Source organism: Vulpes lagopus, chromosome 5 (genome assembly GCF_018345385.1).
Source record: "Vulpes lagopus strain Blue_001 chromosome 5, ASM1834538v1, whole genome shotgun sequence".
Classification (NCBI taxonomy): Eukaryota; Metazoa; Chordata; class Mammalia; order Carnivora; family Canidae; genus Vulpes; species Vulpes lagopus.
The window spans coordinates 47,864,632-47,891,684 of NC_054828.1; the positions used below are offsets into that span (position 1 = coordinate 47,864,632).

Below are 27,053 nucleotides of genomic sequence, written 5' to 3' on the forward strand. Positions count from 1 at the left end.
AGCCTTGTGACTTTTATTGGAATGCAAAGTCCCTTAAATTACCCAGCAAATAACTCTGGCTTCTGCCCTAAACTCAAGTAGAGACTTCAAATCTGCACCTCCACAGATTGTCAATGGGCTTGGGCTATCTCATATATATTTTTAAAAATTTAAATGTTTTTGGATGGGGCTTATCACAGTTCCCATTCATCCCTCATGTTTTTTTTTTCAAGATTTTGCTTATTTATTCATGAGAGACACACAGAGAGAGGCAGAAACATAGGTAGAGGGAGAAGCAGGCTCCCTCTGGGTAGCCTGATGTGGGACCCAATCCCAGGACCCTAGGATCACAGCTTGAGCCAAAGGCAGATGCTCAACCACTGAACAACCCACGTGCCCCTCACTCATCCCTCCTTATCTGTCAACTAGCCTTACTTTACTCATCAACAATTATATCTCTTGAACTTAGAAGACGCTGAGTGTCTGATTCCTGCAAAGTTAACAATCTCTAAGAAGACAGATTTCAGAGGAGTTGGCTGGTCTTGGATTTCCACATGAAAATCAGCAGAGATGAGGGGCACGAATCCTCTCAATTCTTTTTTCTACTCATCCGGTCTCTCACCTCTGAACCCATTCTTTGAAGCTCCTTGTCCATAAACTTGCTGTGTGGCATTCTGACAACCCCTAGGTTACCTTCTAAAAAATAAGATCTGAGTTCCCAGTGGTGGAACCATACAATTTCACCTTTGCCAAACATGACATGCATTTTTTAAACAAAAGGTCTTGAGAGGTAAAGGCTAAGAGTGAAGCAGAAAATCTGAGACTATTTGTAGGTAGACACAGGTGTAATCCCTGCAAGTGCACCTGGAAAAAGTTAATTGTGTACTTTTCAGTTCTAGGGCTTAAAGTGTTAAAGTGTGCTATTAGGGAAATAGTTGGTTTCCTATGGTTTGGAACACCTGTAGTATGAAAATTTGAAGTTATCAGAATACGATAAATGATAGTGTTTTAGCTATGTTGACAAGCGTGTTTGGCATTGAGGTTGTTGTCTATCAAAAATAGTGCGAGTATTCATTGCATTTACTAACTGTCACTGAAACCTGGGACATGATAATGATGGTGTGGTAAAATGTATTTGGTTCAAAAGCTGGTTTTGGTATTTTATGATACGGATTGACAAAAGTTTGTGATATATAATTTAAAACATGTGGGTGTAGTTAAGGTAACCATAGTATTTATTGGAGAGCACCTTTTATTTTTTAATTTATTTTTTATTGGTGTTCAATTTGACCCAGTGCTCATCCCATCCAGTGCCCCCCTTAGTGCCCGTCACCCAGTCACCCCCACCCCCTGCCCACCTCCCTTTCTACCACCCCTGGTTCGTTTCCCAGAGTTAGGAGTCTCTCATGTTCTGGAGAGCACCCTTTAAATAAAGATATGGAGAAAAATGGGACTATATAGAGTCTAGCTTGTTAAAAGGAGGCAAAGAACCTGTTTATTACAAGAGACAAAGCTTCCTAGAAATTTGCATATTTCTCCCAGTGTAGTGGTTTCCTGGTTTGTGTCCCTGAATCTGAGCATCATATCATCTTCACCAGTCTCTTATCTTAACTTGTATCATTACTAAAGATGCTTTTGCTTATATGGGTATTTAAATCAAATTACTTTTAATTAAGTATAAATGTTATAGTTTTGTTATTCTATGCCCTGGCAACTTTCAGTCCCTGCTCTCAGAGACAAAATATTTGTTTGTAGTGTATGGAATGAGATGGCTGTAAGTACAGTCTTATGTTTTTAAAAATGCATAATAGTTGAAATAAAAAAATCTTAGTAAATGTATTGAATATTATTCATTTGGAATGCAATACCAGTTTAACACATAATTACAATTTCAGAATGTGGTGCAATCATGTCCTTAACATAATTAAGTAAATTAATACAAATCCAAATTCCCCGTACACTAATGATGACTTCTAGAGCACATTATATCTTTCCCATCTTTATTCTCAGTATGTACATAAAGACCTAGCCTGTATAATAAATGCACTGTTAGAACAGTGGATTTTCTCAATTTCAAGGATTCTTTTGAGTACTCAGGAAAGTATGTAGAATCATAGGTGCCTGGACTTTTATAAATCAAAGCAGCCAAATGATTTGTCAATAATTTGGAAGAAAAAGAGGTGAAGATTATGCTCAATCTAGTGGAGAACAACAGTCTTATAGGAAAGGGGTTTAAGTCATTCAGTCAATACTAACAATAGCAGCACTAATAATGAGCTGATTGAGCCTGGAAGAATAATACTCCCCTTGGACCAGAATTATAGCATTACTTGGGCTGTGCTGCCCACTAGAACTTTCTACAATGATGGAAATACTCTATAATCTGCACTGATCAAGTATAATCTGTGCTGTCCAATAGCCACTAGTTGTGTGTGACTATTGAGCATTGGAAATGTAGCTGGTGCAACCGAGGAACTGGATTTTTAGTTTTATTAATTTTAATTAATTTAAGGTTAAATAAAAATAGCTATGTGTGGCTCGTGTCTGCAGTATGGAGAGTGAGGTTCTAAAGTGTTATGGATAAAGCCTCTTTGAGCAATTTCTTTACTCATTTATTGATGTACACATTTATATATATATATGTTTACATTAATTAATTCTACATTTTTGAGCTTTCTTTGCTTCAGGTACTGGGAATATAATTGTGTATAAAACTAACCCAGATGCTACCTTCATGGAGTTTATAATGTCTCATGGAATAGATGGACACCAATCAAATAATCACACAGCTGGTGGGAATTAGGAGAACATGAGGTTGTAAGATTATCCCATGTGGACGACTTCTGTGAGGAAATCCAAGCTTTTTAATTTCTTTAAAGTCTTCCTATTTCCCCCCAAGGAAGTGACCTCTGACCTGGGATCTGAAAGTTGTTTGGCCTATGAAAGGAATAGATTTTATCAGTTGACACTACTGAGATCAAGCAGGGTTGGTAGAAACACATTTAGATTACATGGGTAAATAAAATCACTGTTTCTCTTTAGAAAGAAGAAGAAAAATATCAGGAGCCTGGTGTTCTAAGAAACATTATAGCTGTCAGAATTGCAAGAACTGTTGATCAGAGGATATCCAGGGAGTTTCCAAGTCATTTTGTCTCATTGTATAAAGGCAGAGACCCTCTGGAGAGCTTCTTTCTCTTTTATTAAAATAACACACGCAAAAACAGTTGTGCACACACCTGGGTACAATTAAGAAGTTAGAGGTCACGTGAATTACATTTCCTTAAAGTAATATTTTAGTATTCTTGGAAACCTATACTGCTACTGAATGGTAAATTTCTGTTACAGACAAACTATATCTCTTGCAAATATGCCATATGAAACAGTACTGATTTTTTCCATTTGAATATTCCCCAGTGCCCTAGGATGGTTATCCATGAAATAGATGATTTGAGGGTTCAGGAAATAAAGCTAACCAAAAGGAGCATAAATAGTGGTCACAAGAATCTAGTTTGCATATATAATTCCAATCTCCCTAAAAGTTCTGGTTGATAATCTAATTTAACCATGAAATGATAAATGATAATTTGAAAATAATTATGTACTCTTAAATGAGAAGCCACTAAAGTATGGCAGCACAGAATTAAAGTAGCATGTGACACTCTCTAATTTTACTTGCTGTAATTTTAATTTGGGGTTTGGAGTCAGGGTGGCAATGCCTCTTCAAAACAACCTGATCCTGTTAAAATATCCAGATAAAATCTAAGAGAAATACACTCTATCATCTTCAAAAGGGTATAAAGTTGTATCTACCACTTCCCCTAGTGCCATATTTTATAATAAATCTGTCCAGTTTTATGGAATGCTGCCAGATGGCTGAGCTCTATCCTTCCCCCCACCCTTTGCTCAATGTGCCTGAGAGCATCTGAATTAGGCTAGGGGCATATCTTCATCAAAATTATATTGCATTTAATTAACAGAAATCACTATATAACACACCTATGGAACATTCTGAGGATGTGTGCTATATAGAGCCTTGGAGAACTCTTGGGTCAATGCGGTATTTAATGTCTTTATTTCACCTACAAATACTGACACATATCCCTCCCTGAGCCTACATGTAAGATCTTCATGAGTAATCAGAGGGATGGGATACTGCCTCAAAATTCAAGTCTGCAGATACCCTGAAGCCCCTGTGCTTTATCAATTGTGTTTTCAATTTTCTATAAAACCCACACAGACTGCTTTCATCAGGATATGTGCTCATTCTCTCCTGAGAGGTAGGCACTGGTCCTAGGGAATTCCCTAGGTTGTTATTACCCTACATTGACTCTTAGTTTTATATGAAGGAGTTCCTGTTGCTCAGGTTTCTGTGTGTGGAGGGAGACGCAAGGAAGCCTAATGGTTAGGGGAGGAGACTTCCCTTCATTTTACCAGTGGTCATTAATGGCCTACCTGTCCAGTCCACCAGGCCCAAACCATTATGTTATACATTTTGTTCCCATTTACATGTAGTTTATTACATAAGCAAATGACATGGGGAATACGTTAACTTTTTCTAATGCAAAATTTCAAATACACACAGAAGTAGATACACTAGTGTGATGAAGCTTCGCACTCCCAACACTGAGCTTCCACATGACTAAGTCATGGCTGGTCTTACTTTATCTGCACCCCAACCTACTCACCCCTTTCTGAATTATTTTGAAGCAAATTCATGAATAGTTTGCACATAGATAAAGCAATTAATAGAGGAGGCCACTCTCTCCCTAAAGCCAGCTTTGAGTCTTCTCTTTCCAGTAGGAAGAAACTGCCATCCTTGAGACTAGTGTATCTCTTTCTTCTAGCACTTATTACTTCTTATCTGGAATTATTGGTCTTTAGTACATCCTATCTTTCCTATTGAACTTATAGTTCCTTAAAAGCAGGACTTAGGACTAATTTATTTAACATTCACTAAATATTTGTTGAATTAAAGAAGAAATAAATAAAGATGGGTCACAATGACTACAATTCAAATTCAGCCCAAGATAAATCCACATCCAGCACTTGGAATTGAAGAAACAGATACTTCTTTACTCTGTACTTCATCTGGCTTGTCTATGGATCTTAAGTATAGACCTGAGTTTCTTCCGAATGCCAATACAACTTTTAGGCAAAATATGTTTATCTTGAATTGAATGATAAAGGAGATGAATATGGTGGAAGATGTATTTGTTATTTATAATAATGTAGATAACAGAAGTGGTTTCACATAGCTATGTATTAATACAAACTTGAAAATGGCAATCCACATTTTGCATGAAATAGCGAAAGAGATTTAGGAAGGACAATTTTCTTCTATGGAGGAAGAAAATGGACTTTGGAGTCAGGCATACCTGACTACAAATCCCAGCCTTGAGCAGGTTATTAACCTCTCTGACCTTTAGCTTCCTAATCTATAAAAATGGAAGAATTTTTCCTTGCCTCACAGGATTGTGAAGGATTAAATGAGATAGGATATGTGAAATCTTCTAGCACTGTCTGTCATATGGTTGGCACTTTTATGTGTTGGTAATAATACTAGCAATCACTTATTGAGAACTTACTATATGCTAGCACTGGATTAAGCAGGATAGGTATTATTCTAATTAATCTTCAGAGTAACTTTGAGGACAGTGTTGATATTTTTGCTTTTTAAAAAAAGATATTTATTTATTTATTTATTTATTTATTTGAGAGAGAGAGAGCACGAGAGGCAGAGGGAGAGGGAGAGAGAATCTCAAGCAGACTGCTTGCTGAGTGTGGAGGCCTATGGGGGCTTTATTTCACAACCCTGAGATCATGACCTGAGCTGAAATCAAGAATTGGCCACTTAACTGGCTATGTCACCCAGGTGAAACTTTGCACAGGATAGGGCTTTTCTTAAAATTTTAAGGAAAATGTCATTTCTTTCAATGAGTTATCAACATTGTGATCATATATCACAGAAATTGAGAAATGTGCAGCTTTAACTGGGAATTTTTGAAAGTGGTAGAGTTAATAACAGAAAAATGAACAATTGAAAACCAAATTCATTTTTATTTTAAATATAAGAATGTGATCTGATAGAAAATTAATACATTTAAGGGATGCAAAATATACAGAGACTTTTTTGAAACACTAATTTTAGTGATGTAGGAGGAAAATACACCTAAAGGCACAACTTCCAGAAGACAGTAACAGAAATAGCATCAAACAAGTATAAAATTCACAAAATTTTGAAGGTCTTAAGAAATCAATACTAGTAAAGTGTTTAGAATAGTGCATGATACATAAGGAACATGGAACAGGCGTTTGTTGGATAACATGAAGGATGAGGAGTAAAACACCTCATTTATTAAGTCACACAGAATCTGAGGCAGTGTCCAGTGCTTATTAATTAGTCTTAAGAAGACATTAGCACATCTCCAAGAGGGTATACATTTTCTTCTTATCCTTCTTATTAGAAATTCTGGCATTTCTTAAGTTTATTAGTTCCATTGGTTATTCCAATACAAAAGCCTAGAAGGGCTTCCATTAAAATATGCAGATTGGCTATTGCAAGCTGCTGTTACTGTCCTTTTCAATACAAATGCTCTTCCAGAAAATGCAGCCTAGCCCAAAAACCGGTCTTTAAGGTTGAGCTGGAGTGGCTGGTCCCTCAAGTTTCCACATTCTGAACACAGATTTACTGTAGTAAAGAAAAATCTAAGTCAAGTGTCTGAAGAACAGGGTGTGATTTAGCTAAAATTGCCAATTTTGTTACAGCATGTTTGGAAAAGTTGCCCCCGAACCGGCTGTCACGAGTATTTCTTAAATTAAAATAATTCCCACTGAATCTTTTGAAAGTAAACAGTTGATGTCCAAGAATCTCCCAGAATAAGCCATTGTAAAGTCTCATCAGGACAGGAAACTTTGTGGCAGTTACCTCTGCATGCTCAAGGCCTGGCACCTGGCAGATGCCATAAATCTGTGTTGTCCGTGGAATGAAGAGAAATTATTTATGCCACAGGTCAGCCATACCAGGAGCCTGGCTTCATGCTTCATCTTACCATTAAAGCTCTCCCTACGTAGGCTTTAAAACTCCTGGATGTTACAGTAAACATTCCTCAAATAAGTTTGGATCATAACCTCAATAGGGCCCAAGTCATGTGTGGCAAAGATAAGCCTGTTCTACTATTGACCCATCCTAAAACTCTCTATGGATTTGGATGCTGGCAGAGTTAAAGCAGACCCCAAGATGGTCTCAAGTGGACAAATGTTGAATAGAACAATTGCTGCCTCCAGCTGCTTTTGACAAATACTTGGTGGGGTGGGGAGCAGAGGAGGGCAGTATGTTTTCTATTCATGGACAGGCTCTTTGCTTTTTTATCCTGTAGGCTTTGTTAGCAATGATAGTTAATACTGCAGGGTCCTTGAGGTTGGGCACACAGGTCAGATACCCTATATCCACTGGGTACTCATATAAGGGGAAAGAGGAAGGAGCAAGCCACTTGCCTTTAATAGAAATAGTGTGTGGTGCCCTGGCAGTCCTCTGCCAGTCTGCTTTGCCTTGAGTGTGGGCTAGGCAACTCCCCACCAAGAGTTCCTCAGAGGAGAAAGGCGGGAGGGGAGGGGCAGTGTGGTAGATGAGCCACCAGACTGAAACATAAGTCCAAATATACCCACCTTCTCCATACCTCATCTGCCAAGCATTTGAGGAATTAAGTTGCTCCTGCACTGTTGGTGTGCCTTAGTTTCCCCCAAGTTTAGTTATGGGCAGAGTATATACTATACCCTAGGGGCTGCTGCTTGCAGCAGGAGATAATGCTCTTGTATGCATCACTAAGCACAGCATGAAATTAGTCCCCAAAGGGAGGAGGCATGACCAATGTGTGTCAGATGTTCAGGCTTTCTGTGTGACTCCAGCCAGGGGAGGGATGTGGATACCAGGAACACAGGATTCGGGGAGACAAAGGAACTTGGAGGAAACCAAGGCTCCAGGCTAACCCCACAGTATAAAAATCACAGGGTGGGTGTGGGAAGGAGGGGCTAGTGGGAGGCAATGAAGTAAGAGTGAGGGAGGGGGAAATCTTTACAAGCTGCCTGTGAGAGCTCTTGTGAGCTGGCTCAGCCACCCACCAGCAGTGTGACCTTGTGTAAGTTAACCTTTCTGGGCTTCACAGTCTTCATTTGTAAAGTGGGGGTAATGACAGCACCTACATCATCAGGTTGTTAAGTAGAAATTGACACATGGAAAACATATAGGTCTATACCTGGCCAAAAAAAATAATAAACCCCCAAAAAAACAAAATTAAAAAGGTCAATAAATATTAGCTCTTATTATCTGTGGCTCAGGTTTGGTTTTTTGATATGGTTTGACTCGTTTATCTATGGTTTATACCAAGGCAGCTATTTGGGAGCATGGAGGTTTCACTGGGTATCACTTCATAGTTTGAATAGAATCAGGTACGCCTTAAGGTTGGTGATCCTTAAGAAATGTCCTTAAGAAATGTAATGCTTAAGGAGCATTACACCTGCCATTAAGTGTGAATTATTTGGCTAATTCCATGTTACAAATAACAAAAAAGAATGGAAAAAAGAGGCTTTCTTTGCATCTGTACTCATTTGATAACAGAACATTTAGTGACTCACTCTCACTTGCTTAAAAAAGACAATTAAAGAACTTCACAAAAGAAACAGTGCACATCTCAAGAGGGGTTCTTTTGCAGGAATATATTCTCATTAGGTCCTTGATCAGTCTGCATCTGGGGTTCGGGAATGAGGGCCAGCTTGAGGCAGATCTCTGTAGAGATGTACAATAGGATCTGATTAAAAGCCCATGAGAAGAGAGATGCTGTGAGCTTTCAAGTAACTACACAGATCTGAAATTCAATGTGTGATCTAGGCCAGGACAAGTCTTTGAGAAACACAGGGGAGACGTTATTGTAAAAGTGGTATGTGGCCTGGGCCAGTAGGAGAAAGGGGAATAACAATGTAAAGAAGAAATCTTGGGGTTTAAATGTAAATTTGAACCGTGGAGTGAGGGGGGAAGTCAATAATAACCTTCTAGGTTAATCTTCACTATCTCCTTACCATGGGAATCAAAACACTTGATACAAGGTCATTTCAGATGTAAACCAGGAATAACATGGAGGCCTAATTATTATATCCTAAACATTAATCCCACAGCAAACATTTTTATAGACTGAACTAGTTTGGATCAGGAAAAAAAAAATCTTTGGTGTGTCTTCACTGGAGTCTACCTTCATAGTGTAACCTGGGGGAGGGTCTAATGCTGGAGTGACTAAAAGTCATTATTCTTTAGGGTTTCTTCTATAATTAGTCTGTGATTAGTAGGTCTCGGGTGGAAGTTAACTCTGAGAAAAAGTGTTACCGGGAACCTGGGTTTTAATATGGGGTTTTGCAAACTCATACAATATGCAGTGGCCTAAGGAGCAGAATGTGCTTAATCGGAGTTGTTACCAGCTTGCGTTCAACGTTAGTTTACCTCTTACAAAAAAAAAAAAAAAAAGGAATATGTTTTTCAGGACAAATATTATGAATATTTCATAAATAGGACAAATTAAAGTTATACATTAAATTGCTATAGTTTGGAAAGAAGGAAAGGATTAAAAGGGAAAGAGAAAATTGAACTTGATACTTTGCAAGTTTAGAATCAGAGTCTTGGAGGTTGGATTGTGCCCATCAGTGATAGTGTGATCCTGTATAGGCAACCTAGTTTCCTGTGTAGGTGTCTGAGCAAATAACTTAATCTTTCTGCTATAGATTATGAATACCTTATCAATATCTACACAGTAAAAAAATAAAGAAGTGATTGCTGAGTATTCGATTTAGGTGATCAGTGAAGATAGCAGAACCAGCCACGTCTGAGATTTTTTGTTCTTGACTTGACTTGCCTGCCTTGATTACTTATATGGCTTTAATTAGCTACCTAAGTGTAGACCTCCTTCCATTTTTTTTATCAGCAAATATGACTGCAAAGTTGTTTTCTTTGCCTGTGAATATGAGCAATGTTTATATTAAGCAGATCTGAAAGATTTTAAAGATGACTAAAAACTAGAGAGTAGAATATTTTCATTTCCTGAGCCCTCCACTTTGTACTTCCTTCTATCACCCAAAGGACAGTGGGCTCCCCACTCCCTTGGGCCACCTGCCTAGCTCAGGGGCTCTCAGATTTGACTCACTTTAGACTCTTGTAGAGGGCTTGTTAAAGCAGATGGCTGGGCCCAACCTCCAGAGTTTCTGATTCATGGGTCTAGAGTAGGACCGAGAATTTGCATCTCTAACAAATTGCCAATGATTGCTGATGTTGCCCATCTTGGGACCATACTTTGAAAACCACAAAGGAAATTGGCCTCCTGTCAGCTCCTGAATTGCCCCATAACATTTTCTCACCGCTCCCCCGCCCCCGCCCCCCAGCCTTTATCTTTGCCTTGGCCAATGCTTCTAACCCTGCATGTGCCCAGTGGGATCCCTGGCCTCCAGCTGTTCCCTCTATGTGGGCCCTGCTGGGGGGTCCATGTGAAAGGGGCCTAACTTCCCCCACACTCCCTCTTAATACAAGACTTGTGTGTTTTTTAATGGAAGCATAGAAGTGACTAGAGGGAATTTACAAACAGAAGGGGATGATATGAAACTGAAGGGAAGTGTGATTGTCCTAGTAGTTGATTCCTTAGAGTTTTTTCATTATCATCCCCTAAGGAGACTTTTTTGACCGTTTTTTCTTCTACCTGCACCCCATACCATCCCTCATCCCTGCCCATGAAATTGAACCACTACGATACACTGTACATCTGTTTATTTGTCGAAGCCTTTTGAATGGCTACAAACCACTGTAATATCTAAGATTTTACACCAAAATTTTATATCCACCAAGGACCAGTTTTGCCCCCTTGGGGTGATACCACTCCTGTGGAATATGCATGTTCTAGCAGAGTAAGGTAAAGTCACTGAAGCAATTTAAACTAAGTTTTCTTTGCAGACACAGTTTAGTTCTTCACCTTGCCCTAGGGTTTCAAAGACTCTCTTGTCTCTTCTCTCTGAGAGGGGCTCATTCTTCCATTTTCCTAGTATTTCCAGCCTGCTTTTCCTCTTTTGAGGAAAACCCATTCCCATTTCTCTTCCTCAAGTCTAAAGTGTGAGATGGAAAGAGAAAACAGTAAATCCACCTAAGAAAGTGATAACCCTATGTTTTCCTTCTTAGTTCTCTACCACCTGGCCTCAGGGGTGAAACTCTGCCAAAGGGGGAAATTTGATTTGAACTCACTACCAGATGCTTCCTTTTTGCCTGACCAGGTAGTCTAATGATGCCACAACAGCATTTCCCAAGGTCTGAGTCACTCAGTTAAGAACAGCCGCATTAGAACTTTAATAGGACAGCCAATAGCAGGCCCTAGCCCTCCAGAAAAGGCTCTCTCTCCAGTTTCTTCACTGCTGGGTGTGTAGACATTTCCTTTTCTCCCTGCTGGCTCTGGGTGGGTGAATAGGAGAGCATCTCTCCTTTCCATCCCTCTTCCCTACGATGCGCGCGTGTGCGCGCGTGCACACACACACACACACACACACACACACACACACACACCACAAACACATGCATAAGTGCAGGTGCAAAAATTCTCAGAGACTGAATAGCCTAAATTCAAATTAAGAGCAAGAACTGCCCCCCCCTTTCTCTTCTAAATACAATGTATATGTCCAAATCCCTGTGCCCGCAAGGGAGATAGAATTTTACATTTTTTATGCAGAACACTTTCAGTTCCTTTCTCCTGTTGCCAGATAATGCCCTAACTCCTACTGTGAGAAGCTCACTAGAACATCTTGCCAAGCAACAGAACCCCCTGCTCCAACTAGAGCTCAGAAATTAAAGCTTTTTTTAACTTGGGACCATTATTTATTTTACTGAGCTCAACACAGAAAAGGGAAGTTTAGGTCTTGTTATCGTTCTGTCCAAACAGCTGGAGAGATATTATCAGGTGGTGTTGCTGGGAAAGTATTGTTCCACTAGTCACATTAAAAAAAAAAAAAAAGGGGATCCCTGGGTGGCGCAGTGGTTTGGCGCCTGCCTTTGGCCCAGGGCGCGATCCTGGAGACCCGGGATCGAATCCCACATCAGGCTCCCGGTGCATGGAGCCTGCTTCTCCCTCCGCCTGTGTCTCTGCCTCTCTCTCTCTCTGTGACTATCATAAATAAATAAAAAAAAAAATAAAAATAAAAAAAAAAAGAAAATCTGTTTTATTGGGATGGGATGTATATTTTTATGCTTCTTCTAAATGGAAAATGGGAGAAATGTCACTTAAATCACTGGATAAGATTTTACATGTAGCCCAGGTGATGGGTTGGCAGCCAACATGCAAAAAAGGCAGATGGCAGATGGTTGGGTTGAAAACCACACTTCTGGTAGACTGGAGATGGCAGGTCCAGTACAATGGTCATCACCTGCCTAATTAGTGACTCCAACTTCCTAGCTTCAAAAGGACTGTTAGAAGTACCTTAAAGAGCTTGTTAGAGGTGTGAGATCCAGAGGGATAAACTGATTTGTCGGGTCAGCCAGATGAAAAGGAAAGGAACTAGAGATCAGACCCAAATTCCTCTCATTCCTGCCTCGATGGTTCTTTCCATCACATCATTGCTGCTTCCCATGGTGCCTTCTTCTTCCTTTGTTGTAACATTGGATTCTGGTTTCTTCACTGATACTAGTGAGATATGTAAAGTTTCACAGAAGTTTTGAAAGGTCTGTCTAGGTTTAGATTCCAATTTTCTAAAGAACTGAAGGAAACAGGATGACCTTTCTGGCTTCTGAAGGTAAGGGTAAGGAGAGACCAAAAAGGAGGCCCAGAGTTTTAGGAGGCTTCTCTACATTTTCAGAAGCTTTACAGTGAGAACTCCAAAACATTTCCCTATGTTTATCACATGACCAGAATGGAAACCAAGAAGGGAAAAAAGGAAGCTAAGGGTGAGGCCTAGACAAAGATTTCCCTTTCCTTCTCAGGTTCCTCTTCTTAGCACATGATGCTGTAGAGGCAAGATTCAGTGACATCAGCATCTTCGTTAAAAAAGAAGACAGAAGTGGAGGGTATGTGAGAAGGGAATTAGCAGCCTGAAGGCACTCAACCCAGCAATGTAACACGGGCATCCAACACAACAGCTAACTTAGTGGAAGCACCATCTGAATGTGGCCTCAGTTGCAGGTTTGGGCCTGGATTAGTTAATTTGGGTCTGTAATTTGACCTAATTCACATCAATTATAAATATTAAGGATTGATTATGTGCCAGGTAAGTGTTGTGGGGAACAAGAAGGCGAACATGGCATGGACCCTGCGTTTATTATCTAGAAGGAGGTGGAAGGGCTGTATACAAACCACTAAGATACAAGACAGAATGTGACTATGCTGTTAAAGAGGTAAAAACAAAGTTCTCTGGGAGCCCTGGGCTATGGGTGCAAAGAACTTTGGGCCAATATCTTGTACATCAGGGGTTACCTTTAGGTTTGGAGAAGGATGATGTAGAGGGCCCAGTAGGGAGTGAGTGGCAGTGGTCGGAAGGGGGAGGGGGAGGGGGGATTTAGTAATAAAGAGGTTATCGATTGCAGAAGCAACTACTTTAGCAAGCTATTTGTGGTCACTGAGGCCAGTTTTCAATTTTAGTCTATATATTTGCATCCCCATTTTGGTGAGGTCTCTCTTCCTACTCAGTCTTGTAAACAACCGATCCATTGTTCTTTTCACTTGGGTAGGTAAGCAACTGAGGGATAGCATGTGCAAATTCAGGGGTTTGGAGGAAAACACAACTATGTTAGTGGTTCTGTTACCCTGAATTGACGATGGAAAATCAGTAGGCAACCTGTGAAAATCATTGCTAATGTTTTCCTTCTGAACTATCAAAACATAAAATTCTATACTGGTCTTTGGAACATGATAGATAGGATAAACATCTATCTTAGACAAGGAACACAGCAGTTTTCTAAGTAGCTGGTGCTTTGTTATTTGAGTAAGATCTATATTAGTAACAACAACAACAAAAATAAAACCAAACCATGAGATCCTGAATACTTTGTGGCTATTCCAATTTCAGCATAAGTGGGACTAGAAATAAAGCTCAAGCATGCCCAGGATAGGGAGCTTGAAATTTTGGGTGGCAGAAATGGTTAAGAGATCACCAAAAATTCGTCCTCTTCCTTCCTTAGTGAAGTTGTTGTGGGAGGTGGCCTTTCAGACAGAAGCTACATTTTTCAGCATGCCCCATCTTTCTAGCTCCTTGCATCCGGGTGGTCATCAATAAATGTGACAGAAGGGATATGTATCTCCTCTAGGGCCAGGCTTTTAAAAAGTGAGTGGAGCTCCTTCCCATTCTTTCTTCCCCATCTGCTGGCTGGATACAGATGGTGGAATCACATGATGGAAATAGCCTGAGTCTGAATGATCACAAGGAGGAAAGCTGCCTACAAACCAGGAACACTTGTACTGAACTGTTATGTGAGTGAGAAACAAAATTATATTGTTTGATAGATTTTATTGCTCCCAACTATCTGCTGCTCTAGAGCAGGGGTCTATGGTGGCAAGTCTCCCTGGAGAAAAGGTGTACTTCCTGCTCATTGATATTGGACTTGGCCCTATGACTTGCTTTGGCTGGTGAAACGTCAGCAGAATTGATATAGACCACATGTGAGCAGAAGCGTCAAGAGTTGTGGCATGACTCCACCATTATTCTTTGTCCTGCCCTAAGAACAGCATGTGTCACGTAGAGGCCGTTTCTTCAGGCTGGAGGCTTCAGTCTGGGTTCCAGATGAAGAAGACATATGGGGCAGAGCTGCAACTAACACATAGTCAACAAAGCGAAAAATAAGCCTTTGCTGTTGATTTGGCGATTGTTTGTCACAGAAGAATAACCTAGCAAAGGCTGCCCAGTATATTGTGCTAACACGTTGACCTTTTGATAGTTATATAGTATAGCATTAGTGTTACCCTAACTAATATGCTCTGAAATGGAAAGAGCTGAGTGTGTGGTAAACTGGAGAAGATAAAACACATTCTTTTAAAGGATGGTTAAATACGAAATACTCTAATGGAATTAAAAGTCTTGTTAAATATTAATTGACAATTCACAATCAGGTGAAACTGCAAACCAATAAATTAATTTTCAAGCACAAATTGGATAACAAATCATTAAGCCAGTGGGACCACCTTCTGGCTCCACTCAGCTGTCTGACTCCTCCTGCCAATGGAAAGTTTGGGAAGACTCTGAAGAGGTAGTTTGAGGCCCAAAGAAAGAGATGATCTCACAAAGGTTCCTATGTTCCCTCCAACCCCAGGACCACCTCCCTCTGCCTGTTCCTCCTCCTTGATGGAATGTTAGAGGAGAGAGATGCCAGAGGGGACTGATAGGATAGAAACAAAGGAACATTTCAACTTCTCATTTTTGCATGAGGCTGGACCCTTCACATGGCTGGTCTCTTTGTAAGAGGTTATAAAAAAAAAAGAATCATTTTGGAGATCCAAGGCCCTCAGAGATAGGCTGGATTGGTGTGTGGGGACAGGGCATTATGGAAAGAGGTGGAGAGGAAATCTTGTGACAGAGCACCTCAGGCAAGTTATCTTATCATCTCTTGCTTAACAGGACTCTTGAGAGGTTAGGCTCTTGAGAAGTGAGTAATTTAAAAACATAAAAATGAATTGTGTCATCAGGAAAAAAATGAAATATGCTCTAGTAGGTTGAAAAAGTCTTATCATTTTTGTTTATCTCATCATTATGACCAGGGAATTTATTTCCACAAATGATAAGTTTGTAGAAAATAATGAAGGCATAAAAATAATTATTTACCACCTAGACAACAAGGTCCACTGGTGATGTCTGACTGAGTTGCAGAAAGCAGTAGGTTGCAACCATTAGCTCTGCCATTCTCCATGCTCTCCACTACATCTCTCCACTACAGCTCTCCACTACATCTGCCACAGGAATGTGGGATGGGAGGTCCTGTCACACTTAGTGCTATGTGCTACTCAGGTCTTTTGAAAATCTGGTTGGCCCTGTCTCATCATCCTCTGGTTGTGGACTCACTCAGGTGATATTGATCATTCATTCAACATATTCTGTTTGGCAGATAACTTCCATTTTTACCCTGGTAGCCTCTTGGTGATGTTAGTGAAAGTGTTGTGTAACCTTGTGATTTATAAGAAATATATATACTTGACCAAAATATATTTGTCATATACATTTAGTCTTTGTCTGTGGTTTGTAGCTCACAGTTTCTAAAACCCCTAGAATTTCCTAAGTGATGAGAACAACAAAGGTGTCTTGTTAGGTTAATGATGTGATTTCTGGACCTTACCTAAAGATGGAGCCTGGTTGCCATCTGAGCCAACCACATGATTAGAGAGTTAGAATTTAAAGTCCCTTCTGACCTGGGATGAAAGAGGGGCTGGAGGTTGAATCAATTCCCCAATGGCCAATGATTTCATTAATGCCTATATAATGAAGCCTCCATAAAAACCCAGAAGAACTGGGTTTGGAGAGCTTCTGGATTGGTGAACACATGGAGGTGCTGAGAGAGTGGTGTCCCTGGAGAGGGTGCGGAAGCTCCGCCTCCTTCCCCCCCTACTTTGATCTATGCGTCTCTTCCATTTGGCTGTTCCTGAATTATGTCCTCTTATAATAAACATTATTAAAAACACATATCTCTCTGAGTTCTGTGAGCCACGCTATCGAATTAATTGAACCCAAGAAAGTGGTCATGGGAACCTCTGACTTATAGCCAATCAGAAGCACAGGTGACAACTTGGGCTCATGACTACATCTGAAGTGGGGGAAAGGGTGGTCTTATGAGACTGAACTTCTCACTTGTGGAATCTGATGCTATCTCTGGGTACGTAGTGTCAGGACTGAACTGGATTCTTAGACACCAGCAAGTTGTCTGAGAATTGTTTGTTGATGTGGGGGGAAACCCCCTCCTCCGTTGGAAATTGAGTCTCAGAACTATTTCATGTGTTCGAAACAGGAAAGGTGAATGGTGACCAGGACCAGACACATGATATTATGTCACATGACACGAGCCACCAGCAACCCTCCCAACTGCACCATCAGCTCAAACGCAAATGTTTTGGTGGATGGTTTAACTTTATTCTTCCAAAACTAGTCTTAACGTTTACATTTTATTAAAAAATTAAATTAACACTATCTAAACACTCATGCCAGATGTTTATAAGACTGGTGGTATTGGATATGAATGAGTGCAGTGTTATTTCTCTTAAAGATGTGTTTGCAGCTCTGTTCATGGATTACACTATGTAAAGTCACATAAATGAAAGGTGTTTATAATATGTGTACAGTTTTTATATGTCTGGATATAGTTTTTCAATAAAAGAATGTTTTCAGCCCATGTAAAAAATTAAATGTGTGAAAGTTAGGAGGTTGGTGTATTGTGTGAGTTGGAACTTTGGCAGCAGTGTGTAATCTGGGAATGGTTGAGACCTAGAGTTTAATTGCAATGCTGAGGATTGCGGGGTTCAGTGAATAAAATGGATATAAAATAATTAGGTAATAACTTTTGCTTCTTCCTTTCACCTGATTGTTAATAAAGAGTAAAGTCCATCTGATCTGTACTAAAAATAGATTGAAAGGTATGAAAATAGATCAGCAAAAAACGTATTTAGAAAAAGAAGGCAAACCTTGGTTTTAACAAAGCACAAGTATTGTGACCTAAACCTTGCATTTTGTTGAAAGTGCTTTTATATTTGTATTACTACTACTTCTAGTCTGACCTTTTCATTTTTCCCAGAAGAGCAAAATGGAGTTAGAAGTGAGGGAAGTGGAAGGACAGGGGGCCATAAAAGTGATGGAACAGCCAGAAGGAATATAAGAAACTAAATATTGATCTTCGTTCTCTCAGTGAGGACTCTCGTGTTTCTCAGGATGTCATTACGGCTATGGTGGCATTGGTTAATCTGATCTGCTATTCAGCTGTGGTCCTGCTCAGCGCTGAAAGAACACTTTGTTCATGGGCTTCAGCTGACAACCAGAGAGTTTTCTAAAGTAAGGGTTATAGTGAGAACATTCCTCTCCATGTGTTATGTAAGATATTTGGGGCATGCAGGACTCTGAGGCAATGAATAAAACTTGCTTTAAAAACAGACACAACTAAAAAAAAATGACACAATTTATACATTCAAATTAGTATTATCCTTCAAGGAGTCACACTGGGAGACATACTTATTCTAGCAAAGACACTATAGCTCAGAGCATTTTGGAGCTTTTTATTTTAGAGTTGCCTTTATAAGCAAGGGTAGGGTTTGTGAATCGCATAGAACCATTTAGTGTTTCATCTCAATTTTTAGCCATGTCACAGAAGGTTGATTACTTATTTTTCTCCTCCATAGACTTAACTCAAAATAACTTGGAATATTAAAAAAATCAGATCTATTCAGTTATTCATTCACTTATTGACTCATTTAGTCAATAAATAGCCACTGACTGCCCCGTGTGCCAGGCTCTGTGTTAGTTTGCTGAGGATTCCATGATGCACAAGTTGGAAATTGTCCTTGCTCTGCTGGAGCTGATGTAATTGGAAAGACAGACCAAAACCACCCTCATAATAACCTGCTAACAAATTAAAAAAAAAAAAAAGACTTGCCAGTTGGGTAAATGGTATAAAGGAAACAGATAAGGAGCTGAACTGGAGACATAACAAGTAGAAACCAGGTTGTTAGATGGGAAAAGTGACATCAAAGCACAAATTCGGCCTTAAAGGTGTACAGTTGTCACCATTGGGAGTATTCAAATATGTAAGCTCTAAGCTTTAATCTTGGAGGACAAATTTGAAACCTGACTGGACTGAGCAGAGCTCACTGGTCCCAAAGCAAAGTTTCTTTCTGTAGGATATGAGAGCATGATCCTAATCAGCAAAGGGGCCTCAAAAATGATAACAGTGGCTACAAATAATCCGTGATATTAGATAGATTGTATCTCACTTGGCAGCCCACTTTTTCTGTTTGTTTGTTTTTCGGGTTTTTTGTTTTGTTTTGTTTTGTTTTGCTCTGGGCTTAAACACACACACACACACACACACACACACACACACACACACACTATTTCTTTTCTCCAGGTTGGTAAAGCCATCTTGACTGTACTGTCTGTAAAGCCCTGGGATCTACAATCCTTCGTCTAGTGAGGACCTCAGAACCCCTTGGGAGATGTCCCAGAGGCCCTCATGACTATAGAAGGGACATACTTTATGCTGTGTTTGTAGGCCAAAGTGGGATGATATCAGCACCGTTAGGTTCTCAAACTCCTTCTCTAGAAGGATGCCATCAGTCTTGAGAAAGATTATGAGGCTGTGGGCAGCCCCGGTGGCTCAGTGGTTTAGTGCCACCTTCAGCTTGGGGTGTGATCCTGGAGACCCGGGGTCGAGTCCCACATCGGGTTCCCAGCATGGAGCCTGCTTCTCCCTCTGCCTGTGTCTCTGCCTCTGTCATGAATAAATAAATAAAATCTTAAAAAATAAAAAAGATTATGAGGCTGTGCCCTGGCTTCATGGGAAAGGGTGCTGAGAACCATTCATGATGTCTGCAATGGGCATGGGATGAGGTCACATAATGTCATTTTGCTCATTACGACAAGGAAGTTTGATCATTAGGTTAAGGTTGTGTCTAATAGATGTCTCCATTATGTAGGTATCTTTCCCCTTTGTAATGAAGGCATGCCTTGTGAGATATTTTGAGACCATGTGACTGCCCAGCATTTCACTGCCAGATGACTTGCCCAAGTTTGTAGCTCTAAGTCACAGAATTCTGACTCCCTGTCCCAAGTACTTTTTCTCCACCATGCTTGTTCCATTCGTTAGTGCAGGAATATTTCAAGCAGGACATGAAGACAGGGTTTCTAAAGACTAAGAATATCTAGGTATTCTCTAGACCTTTATTGTTACTAAATGTGTTGAATAATAATGGTTTCATTAGAAGCTCCTATTTTGTGAGAAATAATTAGATGTCCCTTAATGTGGCTAAGGAAGAAATGGCAATATGGCTAAGTAAATGAATTATTACTATTACTATTCAAAAGAAAGAGACAGATGTTGTGGCCAATTCTCCTGCTCTCAAATACTCTTAAACAGGTTTCTTTTGCTCTTCCTCTTCTCTTTGAACAGTAGTGTGGATTTGTTGGATAGAAGGTTCTGTGCTGGGCATGAGTAACCATATCTTTCCTTTGAATCAACTATAACCCTAAATCAGGTATTTCATTTTTTAAAACCACACAGTGGTGGTTTTTATATTAATTGAATCCCTGTTTTGACATTCTAAACACCAGGAGCTCTCCCAAAGACTTGCTGTGGCAGGGTAGTCCATGGGGTGATTTTATAGGGATAACAGGGCTGAAACAGTTCATAATTTAATGAGTTTTTGGATTTCTTATTTCCAGAATTAAAAAAGAACCTCTATGAATGTCAAATTCAGTAATTATCAAACTGAACAGAATTTGGCTCTATGTAACCAACTGGCATACTCTCCATAGATAACAACATGATTTGATATTTATAAAGGGCCTATTTCCCACCCCCGCCCCCCAGCTCAGACATCAGAAAGTCATTAAATATAAAGCCTTACATAATTCTGTGAAAAAACCCCTCACTTCTCTGGAGCTTTCCTAACCTCTAAATTAGACATTTCAAAAGAGATATTCTTTTGGTACAGGTTTTTTTTTTCAGCTTTCCCTGAAACAGAGTGGCTAGTTACAGCCCAGCCCACAAACTGCCTCAGATTTAATGAAATTTAATGGATAATAATCATCGTCATCATAAATGCAAAGCCCCCTTGATGTTAGAGTGACAAGCGATTAAATTCTGGGGAGGGGAATGAGAGAAGGAAGTGGCCCCGGTCAGGCAGCTTCCTTCTGGTATTAGGTGTACACATTTGGGTGGATTTGGATTAGAAACATGAGAAAGCATAATTTTTGCCTTTAATTAAAAATTTGTTTCCAACAGTTCCCTTGCCTAACACCTGAAGAAATACAGAGATGGATAACAATAATAACTCATATTCATGTTCTAGGTGTTTCACACGAATATCATTTAATCCTCATAAGCAGTCCTTTACACAGGTACAATTATTATTTTCCTTCTTTAAAAGATGAAGGAATGGGGGCCCAGAAAGTTGATGCAACACCCTGTAGGGTGATCCATCTTGCAAACCCAAACAAACAGCAGGACTGCAGAGTCAGAGACAGGCCACACCACTTCCCAAACTCTGCTGCCTCTCCACCAAAGGGGAGTGGGGAGATTTATAGTGCTTTTCATAGGAGGAATGCTAAGCACTTCTCTTGAATGTAATGATTACTTCCCATGGCAATCCTTTGATGCAGCTTATAAACCAAGAACTGGCGTTCCATCAAATGGGAAATTGACTTGTGTAAGACATTCCCTGTGCTCCTGGGAGATCCAGGCAGAAAAGTAAAGAGGCTCTTACCTTCACTCCTGGGAGTTCACCAATGGCTAGGACTCTCATCATGAAAGACAAATAGCATTCTTCCCAGCTGGAGTGTACTCATCCAATACTTGTTCTGCATTTCTCCCCAGGGACCAACATTCCTGGCAGAGAAAATGAAACCAGGATAATAACTATTGTAGAGATTATGAAATTGCTTCTTATCTGCATTCATACTCCAACCCTTTTTTAGTGCTTTCATACACCACTCCAAACTGATAGAATTATTTTCTTTATGACTCATAGATATATTTTGCTTCTCCATTTTTATCCTCTTTACTTTCAAGGAGAAGATTAAATGATGAAGTAAGATTCACCCTGTAGCTCTCCGTGGGATTTTATTTAACCCCAACACATGGTCTGTGGACTGAAAAAGATAAATTATGCTCATGTCTTACACTATCATATATATGTACTTATTAAAGGTTTACAAAAACATAACCTAATTATAGAATTTCTTAATTTAACAATCATTTATTGAATTCTTTCTAGGTGTAAAGCACTGCAATAGGTGCTGAAGATACAAGAGTAAGTAAGACATCATCCCTACCCTAAAGATGCTTATACTCATATGTGACATTGTGTGACTGTTAGTCTAGACTTGCTGGGCTGTCTTGATTGACATCTGTTTCCCCAGTGTGATTATAAATAGCACCCCCTTTTGCTCTAAAAAGTGTCCAAGTTTGGGTAATAAATTACAGATACCCTATAATAATATTTCCCACTAGATGTTTTTGAACTACTTGTAATTCTTAGCTATAAATAAAAAGCACAAACAGCGAAGGCCCCCAATATGTCCTGACATGCTGTCTTCATTTCAGAATCACTATTTCTGTCACCGTGTGTCAGGTGAAGTAAGTTCACTGGGAAAGTGTGGCATTTGGGTTTACATTATTTTTTAAAATGTAACTACTAAAAAAAAATAAAAATAAAAAAATAAAATGCAACTACTGTTCACCCTATATCAGGAGGATGGAAAACGTTGGCTAGAAAATGTAAGAAGACAAGAGCACATTATAGCAAATGGAGGTAACACCATGTATCATACCCTCAACTCCAATTTTGGTAGGAGCCTAAAGTGGACAGGATATGAGGGTTTTTGGCAGCAAGGGGTATGTCACGTGGAACCAGCAAAGCAATGGTTGGAGGCATTTAGGGTCAAGAGCCTCTGATCTTAGAATTCAAGTTGGCATCTGCCTGCCCCTCCCTTGGACTCTTTGGTCTCTACCCCATTTCGAAAGGTACCAAACTCATTGGTTTTTAAAGCTACTTGCAATGTGCTTTTGTGAAAGGTTGGTGTCTGTAGAACTTCTAAGTACATATCATTCTGTGTACTCTTGTCTGAATATGTATATGTATGTATTTTGATATTGAAGACAAGCTATTTTTAGTTTCCTTTTGGGTATGTTTGGAGAAACTCTTAACTGTTGCTATGCTGCTATGGAAACAGTATCCATGTATACTGACATGTTTACAATTGTTTAAAACACTATAAACTTTCCAGGGCAAAGGCAAACAGCTTACTTCCATCAAAGTTGCTCCATGCTTTCCTTTTTTATTAGTGTATTTATTACTCTCAGACCCATGTTGGAATCTGTTTCATTTGTGCCTCTGCTAAAGGGCCATGTTTTTTGTTTTTTTTTATTTTATTTTTTTGCTGATGTGCATCATCATTTAATTGATTTCACATTCATAACTACAGTAGAGCTGAGAGCAGATGAAAATTTTCCCCTGAAATCAAAAATATGCCCTAGTCTCATTAGAACTGTGAATTGAATACCTCCTAGGCTCCCAAATGAAAAATGGAATAATACCTATTGAGGGTATGTTGATGATCTCTCTAGAATTTGCAAGCGTAGGAGACTTTGATAGTCGTTTGAATGTTACTATTGTACTTATTATTTGTGTATACAGAATGAATTTAAAGACTATTCTAATTGCTTAGAAACATGCAAACCCAAAGCCAGGAGTTTTCTGGCTTATTCCAAGCATGGGGAAAAGTAGGTGGCTGAGAATGTTTACAACTTTTGGAAAGAGAATCTTAACAAAGCCACATGAATTGAAGTGAGTAAGAACCATGTTTGTTTGAAGGTACCAGGAAAATGATTTTTGGCAGGGTGGTTTTCTAGGAGTCAAAAAATATTTGAAAGTACAATCTGTAATTGTGAATCATACAGTCCTGACTATGTAAAAGGCCCACACTTTAGTAGAGCACAATATCCTCCAGGACTTTAAGCCCAGAGTACTTTCTCCTTTAAAAACTCCTTTTTATCAAAATTTGGTACCTATTTTGGGTAAGTGTACAGTAAAGGAAATTTTAGCTGTCACGAAGGAGACTACTTTCCTCTCTCTTTTACTAAAATCTCATTTTTGTCATCGTCCTGAATCATTTTAAGTCACAGATCAAAAACACACCACAGAGAAGTCCTATGGGAAGGGGATGATTTGTGAAGACCTGATCGACCTGGGCCTCAGTTGCACATGGATTCAGGGAGTCATGAGCCAACAGTCCCCCACCTCCACTCCCTGGGTCCCCTTCTTGCACTGTTTATATATTTTTTCTGCCACAGCTCAGCAGTGGATATTCCATTCTAAGCCTTTCATTGAACAAGGTTTATGTGATTTTTTTTTTCCCTTCCCCGTGGGAAGGATTTCTCCCTGCCTCCTGGAGCTTAGCAGCAGCTAAGAAATGTGACCCCAAGGTCACATTCAGATTAGAACTCAGTAAAACCTGATGGGAAACTCTTGCAGTATGACAGCTGTGGCTTGATAGCCTACCATGGGGAGGAGGCAAGAGGGAGGGAGGGTTTACAGGAGGTCCTAACTGGAAGTGAATCTGGCTTAGCAGCAGCTCATGTCAAGAGGCTAAGAATTGTGCCATTAATTCCCCTGCGTTGGGAGCCTTGGGTATCAAGTGGCTCTGGCAACTGGGAACCTTCAGGGTTACCCTCAGGATCGGGATGAAAAGGAGGAAGGTGGGCAGGAGCAGCAGTGTGGCTTGACACAGAGCCCTCCCCTGGCACACGCTAATTGTCTCATTCTGTTTAGATTTCTCTGAAGAAGTAGATTTCCGTTTCTGTTCTGTTGCCTCTAAGGGGATTTCCCAAATTAACCTTCTCTAAGCTTTCTTGAGGGACTGTTTTTGAGGCCTGGTGGGGAATTTCCCTCTTCTGACCAAACTGTTGTCTGGAGAGATTATTGCTGATCTTCATCTGGGGATTTTCTCACAGGCTTTTTGCTGCTTCCTGTTTCCCAAGAGTCTTTGTTCCCTGGGAACTGAAGAGTTATGGAGAGAAAGGGGGCAAACAGGTTTTAGGAAAAAGGGAAGGAGGGTGTATCCAACACAGTGGTGCTGTTCCCCCCATCCCCAGGTCTTTGTTGTAGTGATACTGGATTTGAAGATCAGGCCCAGGGACCTTGCTGACAGCTTGGGACTGATTATACTCCACAATCCACAGGAACTGGGGTTGGATGGCGTGATCACAAACTCCATTAGTGACTGGTTTATTAGAATACCTCTCCTGTATTGGGGATGGACAGAAACTCCCATATTAAAAGAAACTATTAAAGAATCATGACTCCTTATACTTAAGGATAGTGCTCTACTGTTCTTGAGTGCTTTCCATGAATCATGCACCATATTAGGGGCCTTATATACATTTCTCATGTGATTCTGGCCACAACCCAGGGAAGTAGACCTTATGAAGATTTCGTTTAGCAGATGAGCAAACCAAGGCTTGGAGAGGTTAGGTAACTTAGCCAGTTTTGTGGGCTGGTGTTAGGAGAGGTGCAGTTCTGTGGGACCCCAAAGCCTGTGCTGTCTTCTTTCAGCTATACATCTCACCCAAATTTGGGATTTGTTTCTTAGCCTTTTAGGTGCTATTACCAGGAAAGTGGTGGGAAGGACCCTGAGAAGAAGCAGTCCCCAAGAACAAGGGGTGAGAATATTTTAGGGGGCGGTATTGTTTGTTAGCTTAGCTCTCTGCACTTGCCAGGCCCTTTGGCTGTATGTTCATCATTTTCTCATCAGCTGGAAGGAAGTGTTGACCAGGGAGGTAGTAGGAATCAATATATAAAAGAAGCTCCAGTCAAACCAATTAATTAGTTCTTTCTCTTAGAGAACGCTTCTCTCCAACCACTGCTATCACGTTGCTACTTCCTACTCTAGCTTTGTACGTTTTATCAAGGCTCTAAGAAATAATTACCCTGAAGATAGGTCCTGGAATATCTCTGACTCTGCTCTAGCCCAGGGAAAATAATGTTCTAGAGTTGCTCTACCTTTTGATTCTTGATTGCTCTGAAGCCAGATCAGGGTCCATGTGTGCATGGGATCAGTGTGTGTGTGTGTGTGTGTGTGTGTTCTTGTGGTACCGTGTTCTCAAGGCAATATGTAATTAGCCACAGTTAGCCATGGTTGACTTTTGCAAGGTTCTCCATGTAGTTTCAGTTCCATCAGAGAAGTCATTAGCACAGGTGAGGGTGCTGAGGGCAGCACCAGGACTGATACGGCAGTTCCTGGAAGTTCCCATGGAGAAGGAGATGCACCTGCTGCATCGTCTCCCTTTACCCACTGCACACTTTGCTGCAGATCCTCCTGTCCCAGATCTACCTAGGAGGGCTCCTAACCATATCCTCTTCATCCAAATAGTGAACAGACAGTTGAGAGCTAACTGGCTGCCAAGTGATTTACCTGCATTAAATGACTTGATCCTTATCTGTGAAGTTAGGAAAAATGATTCTTATTAATTTTACCAATGAGGAAACCATGACCCTGTCTGGTTAATAATTGGCCCTAGCTCATAAACTGAGGGGCTGGGATTCAAATACTGGACTGATTCCTAGTTGAGGCTTTATTGAGGGAGGATGTAGTAAACCTTATTTATTTTTTAATCACTAGGAAAATATAGCATAGCCTTGAAACATCAAACACACAGGCTATGTTATTATTTTAAGTAATAGGTAGTAGAAAGGAAACAAGATCCTAATCAGCATGATGCCAGTGCTGAGGAAGGATGATGGCATGGCCCAGAGGCCTCTGGCCTGACAGGAAGTGGTATTTGGTAAAGCTGCCCCTCCTTTGAGCTGAGGGATCCATAGCTTCCTTGTGGTCATTGTTGCCAGGGCATCTTCACAGGGGCTCTGCAATTTCAGGGGGCTAAGTAAGCTATGCTTGCCACGCTTAGATTCTCATTCCATTTACTTGGGAAAAAACAAACAAATGAAAAACAGATCTCCCCAAATTCAGTGCTTTACAACTCATCCTAATTAAGGAGGCAAGAACTAAGTTATACTGTTCATTCCCAGACCCTGATACATATTATAATTCAAATCCCCTTTCCTTTCAAGGGCAAAGAGTCACTGCCCTTCGCATCATTCTCCTGCAGAACAGCAGAGGAAGACAGGTTCAGAGACCATCATGGCAGCTGGTGAGAGGGAAGCTCTGCTTCCCAAACCAGTGTGACATGTGCCTCTCGTGTATCATGTGGGGTCCAGGCTGAAAAATGTGATGGGCAGGAACCTCAAGAAAAGCATAGCCGTGCCTTAGTAGCAAGACAGTCCCATCCATCAGGAGCCTCTCAAAGCTCTAATCTTGACTGCTCCTCCCTT

General features: G+C 40.3%; 1 long non-coding RNA gene across 2 annotated transcripts in view; it reads left to right on the forward strand.

The window, feature by feature from the left end:
- Nucleotides 1-27,053, forward strand: part of LOC121491226 — a 76,858-nt gene that overhangs the window by 31,507 nt on the left and 18,298 nt on the right. Inside the window, exon 3 of one of the 2 annotated variants that reach the window (XR_005987904.1) lies at nt 21,939-21,974. The exons of the other annotated variant lie outside the window; for it this stretch is intronic. This is a non-coding gene — a long non-coding RNA (uncharacterized LOC121491226). The remainder of the gene's footprint in view (nt 1-21,938; nt 21,975-27,053) is intronic. 2 annotated transcript variants of the gene reach the window in all.